General features: G+C 42.2%; 1 pseudogene; it reads right to left on the bottom strand.

Moving 5' to 3' along the window:
* Positions 1-429: 429 nt before the first annotated feature.
* LOC122427186 lies at positions 430-761 on the bottom strand (annotated as a pseudogene).
* Between the last annotated feature and the right edge of the window lie 5,862 nt (positions 762-6,623).

The raw sequence follows: 6,623 nt of genomic DNA, 5'->3' as shown, positions 1-6,623 counted from the left end.
TCTTAACTATCTCCCAATCAACTTTTGCTCCTCTACAATCACTCCATCCACTCAACAGCTAGAGTGAACTTTTAAAAAAGTGTCAGATCAGATCCTATCATGCTTCTGCTGTAAGGTCTTCAATCATGCCCCTTTACTTTCAGGAATAAGAGCTCCAATCTTCAATACATAATGTAAGGTCCTCATGACCTGGCTGGTTCTGCCCATTCCTTGGGCATTTCCTCCTACCCTCCATTTCCTCCTATCCTTCTTGCTGCTCCAGCCCCAGTAGACTTCTCTCCATTCTAGAAAAATACAGTCCTCTCCCAATTCAAGGCCTTTGCCTGGAACACTCTCCCTCCCTCACTCTGTTTTTTTTAAAGTATAATTTCCATTTTATTGTCATTTCAGAGAACCCAGTATTTCTTTAGTCTTTAAGGACTTGGATTCTTACTTGGGCTTCGGAGGAGGACATGGGGTAGCACCTGGATGTCTAAATCGAGGTAGAGGTGTTCGGTCCTTTGGGGCTTCCAAGAGCGATTCTTAACTACCTTACTATGCATGGCACAATGCATGCAGTAATGGAAGCTTAGGAAGCATGTGGGCATCAAAGACACTCGCTTTGAAAATGTCCCTGAAGGCTGCGAGCTCTACGGTATTCTAAATAAAGAACTTCTTAATAGACTTATCCTCGGGCAGGCATCAGGCACAGTTGGTGCAGCGAATAGGCTGCATGCGCCCTTGTTGGTCCAACCATTATTCTTGATTCTTTCCTTGGTCATCTTGGAATCCCAGAGGTGGAAGAGGCCCTCCTTCACTCTTTATCTAGTTAATTCCTCCTCAGTGTTGAATTTTCAGTTCCAACATCATTTACTCTAGAGCTTTCTGAGCTCTCCTTCCCCACTCTCATTCTAGACCAGGTCTCTTGCTACCCACTCTTGTCCCTGTGTTTTGATATCATAGCCTCAGTTTGTCATGATTTATTGAGTATAGACTCTCCAAAAGACCACCAGCATAACCTGTCACTCAAGTAAAACTTAGAAAGGGGAAGTCAGGAGCTGATATTATAGAGTTTTGAGGTCTTGACTCAAGTGGTTTTAAGGGGATCCAGTTGAGATCAGGCAAAGTTCTTTATTTAATCATTTAGAAGTAGTGAACTGAGAGTGAGCTGGGGGTCTTGAAGCAAGGAGTTATACAGTGAAGAGTTCTGTTATCCTGAGGAATTGACTGTTTGAACAGCTAAAGTTCAGATAAATTGATTTTCTTAGGAAGTTCCTAAAGCAAACAATAAAGATATTTACCAGTGTAAAGTCTTAGCTCCCTGGGCAGGAATTATTGGAATAAATCATGCAGTCTTGTTGATGTAGGTGGCCTTAGTTCTGAATCCCAAGTTACAATGATATGGATGCAAGCAGGCTCAGTCCTCTTGACATGCCTGTGTCTCTGTAACCTGTGGCAATTGGAACTTTACACAGGATTGGTGTCCATCTCTACCATGGACTGTACGCTTTGTGAGAAGTTGCACATTTGTTTTGCTTACCATTTTATTCCCTATACCAATCAGAGCACCAGGAACATACAAGGTATTCACCTAATATTTGCTTAATGACTGAGACCTTTGACAAGAGCCTAGGGGAGGATGGGATAGAAATCAGAACCTGCATTGTCTTCACTCCTACGTTTGAGTGGCTCTAGTAATGCCAAGTTGGGTGCTGGAAGAACTCATTTAGAGATAAGAAGTTCCACTTTGGGAAATGGAATTTCATCTCTGACAGCAAACACACATCTAGAACTCAGGAAAGATAAAAGTCAGGGCAATATATGCAAATGTAATGAATTTTGTTGATTCAGAATGGCTTAAAAAGCAAAGTAATGTGGAGTTGTCAGATAACTATCATTGCTATAAATCTGATTTTATCAGAAAAAAATCCTTAAAAATCCATTTAGATCGAAAGTCCTCCTCAATCTGGCATGGGCAAGACTAATTAAAGTGTACTAGGTTGTAAAGATGATGATAAATGCATACATAACACCTTCTGTGTGCCAGGTCCTTTTTCTAAGTGCTTAACCTCCATTAACTCATTAAACCTCATAATAGCTCTATGAGGTAAGTGCTAGAATCATCTCCATTTACAGATAAGAGACATAAAGAACTGAGAAAATCTGCTTACAACTATACAAAATAGGACTCCATTAACATAACTTTCTACGCTAGGAAGTTCTTGCCCAAGAAGATAGAGCTTGCAAAATATCTGTCTCAAGAATATCCTAAAAATTCATTCCTCTGAAGGCTAGACAGCCCAACTGGGAAAACCAGATTGCTTATCAAGGAGTTGTTTACTTATCAAGAGTCATTTCAAAACCTACACCTTGCTGAATTCACCAGTCTTAAATTGTGTGTCACACACTTGGTCCAGCCACAAGCAAGTTCCCACACTGGAAATCTCACCTTCACCTTATAAATACCCATCCTTGAAGTTCTACCCTGAGACACACTAAGATGATGCCAATACAGGGCTCTCCTTCTTTGCAACGAGCAGCAAACTCGGCTTTGCTTGAGCAATAAGTTAATATGGTGTTCTTTTCAGGGGCCCAGCAGTTAATAGAACCACAAGACTAATGCCTTGTGTCCAGGGCTTTACGAATATGTTCACTAATTTTGTATGGAGAAGGAAGTAAAACCAGAATTTATTATTCAAATAGATGTCCACTTCATTTGGGTAAAGACAGTTATGTTTTGAGAAAATTAAGGGCAAAATTCTTTGTATCTGAAATAGAGTTGAGTAGAGCTTTAAACTGCATTAAATAAAATCATAGGGAACTGGGTGCTCTCACTGCCATGGGCCCTGGTTCAATCCCTGGTCAGGGAACTAAGATCCTGCAAGCCATGTGGGAAAAAAAAAAAAAAAAAAGAAATTAAAAGCAGATATTTATATAGTCATAGACTAACAGACAAAAGCAAGATACTTAAGTGAATATAGTAAAAAATGTCATCAAAACCAGCCAGGTGAGAGGGAAGGTTAGGATGCAGAAGGTCCCGTCAGGCACAGAGGTTACAAGCACTGGCTTTGCATTCAGAAATGAGTTTAACTTCTGGCTTCACCATGTAACAGCAATTTGACTTCAGGCAATTAACTTCCTAAACCTCAGCAGCTCACCTGTAAAACAGAAATAATGTTCATATCTACATCACAGTTAATAATGAGAACTGAACGGGACAGCATATGCCAAGAGTTGGCCATGGTGTAATTTGGTGTATTTATTGTTATTATTACCATTCACTGCAGGATTTTAGGGCTTGGGAAGAGGGAAGATAAGATCAGTGGTATACTTGAAGGAAACTGGAGAATTCAAAGAGGAGAAGAAAATTCTTGCTGGCTAGGAATTCAGTGTTGGGCTCTTCTGTCATAGTCTGGTATTTTTCCAGAAAGACTGGTTACCAAGGCCGGAGGGGTAGTTCCCCAGCTAAACTTTCTCTCTTTTTGACATGAAAGTACTGTGTACCTCCCAAGAGGCAGAGTGTAGGACTGTAGCTGAAGTTTGATCTTAAAAGTTTAAGAATTCAGAACCCTGAGAGAGAGAGGGAATCTGTCAATGAGAAACACCTAAGCGTGTTTGTGTGGCCAGCTATGCATGAAGTGAGCACTGTGCGAAGGAACGGGAGCTCACTGATCCAAGACGTGTTCTTTTCCAAACTTGCTTCTTCATCAGCCATGCAAGTCTTGCCCAGAAGCACAGATAGGAGGTGTTGGGTGTGTTCAGTGCTTATTGCAGCCACCCCAGCTTTTTGTCTGGCCCCCAAAGATGAATAATCTTGGAAAGCGAGGCCATTTCCTCATGACGAAGAGAACTGTAGAGTCAATGTTTATTTTGTATTTATCATGAGCCTCTAGGGGCTGCTGCTTGGCCTGTGATATCTTACTGGATCTTTCTCACAAACCTTTCCAGGTATTGTCATTCTCGTCATTGAACTCCTACTTGATTTACTTGTGTTTTCTTTATTAAGTACTCACAGCTTTGCGAGAGAGCCCCAGGGTCGGGAAAATTCAATGCTTTGTAAGCAGGCAGGAGAGATGTGGTGTGGCGTTTCACTAAATGTGGGAACAGAAAAGAGTAGAGAGGATCAGTGATAGCAAGTGCAAAGTAGAAGCGATAGGGTGGAAAGATGGTAGGTTGAGAAATAAGAAAGGCTAATGACCCCTATTTTAACAGCGTGGCCTTGAATAGTAATTTCACATGCAGGAAAAAGTCTCTAAATAAAAAGATGAGTTTTGAGGGTGAACTTGAGAATATGAGACTCGAAAGGGTGAACTTCTTTCTGATTCTAATGTGGTCACTTGGAAAACTGGGTGGTTTTCCAGATCCTAAATGAATTCTTGGAATAAGGTTAAAAGGTATGAAACAGAATATTGTATGCATATTTTCAGTCTCACCTTCAGCTTTATCTTGCGTGACTTGATTTTAAGTTAATACCATGTCAAGATACAGTCCACATGGGTTTTAATAATCTAAAGTCCATCTCTTATTGCTGTATAAGAGATAGGAGAGGGATTCACTCTTGTATTAGTTAATTTCAACCCTTTCTCAGATACAGTCAAAATAAATCAAAGTTCTTCAAAAGTAACCTAAGGGCATAGAGCTGTGCCAGTGTTGTGAGATAGATATAAATCCTTTCACAAATGTTCTAACTTGTTGAACTGTGTATTTCCAAGTTTCAAGCTTAAAGAATCCATTATGTAATCTTAAAAGAGGAAACATCATTCCAGAAGAAATGAAGTTTGCCAAACTCTTCAAACCTCCTTCAACAACTTAGCAAACATTCCTGAGCTTCTTTTATGGGTGATGCTCTCTGCATGTTTTCACGTATATACAGAAATGAGAGCATAAGCTGGACAAAAGTCAAAACACAAAGTAGGAAATGAGTTAGCACCAAATCTCCCTGAGTTTAGAGAAATCAGAGATGGGGAGAGATTGTTCAATGGAACACCTTAGGAAGTAGGTGGGGTTTGAATTTTTTCTTGGGTAAGTGGGATGTGGTGGAGGGCAAGCAGTGGGAGTTTGGAATAAGTAGAATGGTTAAATGGCTTCCCTGGTGGCTCAGATGATAAAGAATCTGCCTGCAATACAGGAGACCTGGGTTCAATCCCTGGGTCGGGAAGATCCCCAGGAGAAAGAAATGGCAATCCACTCCAATATTCTTGCCTGGAGGATTCCATGGACAGAGGACCCTGGCGGGCTACAGTCCATGGGGTCGTAGAGTTGGACATGACTGAGCGACTAACACACACAGAGAGAATGGTTAATAGCTTATTTTGATTGAAATGGGGATTATGGTGATTAGGGTCCCATGATGGGTCCGATGCTATAAGCTTGATGGTTTGTTTTCTAAAGAGAGCCATTGAATATTAGGTAGAGGAGTGACTTCCTTTGCTGTTAGTAAATGATGTGAAAAGGATCAGGATGTCCCTCTGCCCTCCAGACACATCTCTACCTTCTCCTCCTGCTCTCCTCCCCAGTGGGCAGGCCTGTGGAGGTGATAGGACAAACATCTCCCTTACCTCCTGGTTCAGCCACGGAGTGACTTGCAAGTGATTCGAGGGAAGGAGGTGAGTGATGTGAGGGAACCTATTTTCCAGGCTCCATCCTTGCAGGGTCATCTCATGCTGCTGCATCCCATAGAAGAATCGCACACTTCCCCTTGGGTTCTGCTAGCCATTCCTTCTTTTCTGGTTGGGTCCAGGGCTGGGGACAGCCCAGCTTGACTACCATCTTGTTCCTGCTCCCTACAGCCTGCTCACCTTGTGAGTAGTCCTTTTCTTACACTTTCCTCAAGTTATCCTAAGATGAGTGCGCTCTCTCTTCCTCACTGAGACCTCTGTAAGTCCTGAGGTAGAAACACGTGGGGTATCTGCTCACCCTGATCACAGGCGGGGTGCCAAGGGTCTGTGTTCACGCAACGGGGTTCCACACTCCAGGCCGTAGCTCACTCAAAGAATGTTTGGACACCTCACCCGAATTAGGCCAGTCAGATATTCTTCTGGGGATAATGCCTTAAGGAGTTCCCCATCTGGATGGAAGAGGAGGGGCATGCAAGGGTTGTGCTGTGCCGTTTCTACCCACCAAGTGGACTCACAAGCTGAGTAAATTGATCCATAGAGAAATTCACTCATTGAAATTGCGTGAGTTCTGAATGGTTTTGCAGTTTTAGGTTCCAGTCCCTCCTGAGGGTCAGGTAGGTTCTAGCCCTCAGGCACCATGAAATAACTATTTTTTTTACGATAAACACTACACCACCACAGCCCACATTCTGCGTGCGCATGCACACACACACACACACACACACACACACACACACACACACACCCCTGCATGCACACAATTCTTTGTTGGTTTAAATATGTTGCAGTTATTTTCTGTTCACAGAGATTTAATAGAAGACCTATTACATGCACCCCTCTTACCACTTATGGAGCACGTAGTGTGCACCAGACTTCATATGACTTATCTCGTTTAACCCTTCCAGCTCCCTGAGAAGTAGTTCTTGTGACTCAGCTCTCTCTTGGGTTAAAAGTTTCCTCTAATAGCTTCAAGTATCCTAAAATTTTTTCTTGTGTCCCCCAAAGGGTGCCTCATTAAAGGGGCTC

Source organism: Cervus canadensis, chromosome 25 (genome assembly GCF_019320065.1).
Source record: "Cervus canadensis isolate Bull #8, Minnesota chromosome 25, ASM1932006v1, whole genome shotgun sequence".
In the NCBI taxonomy this organism is placed as follows: Eukaryota; Metazoa; Chordata; class Mammalia; order Artiodactyla; family Cervidae; genus Cervus; species Cervus canadensis.
This window is presented reverse-complemented; position numbering and strand designations above follow the sequence as displayed.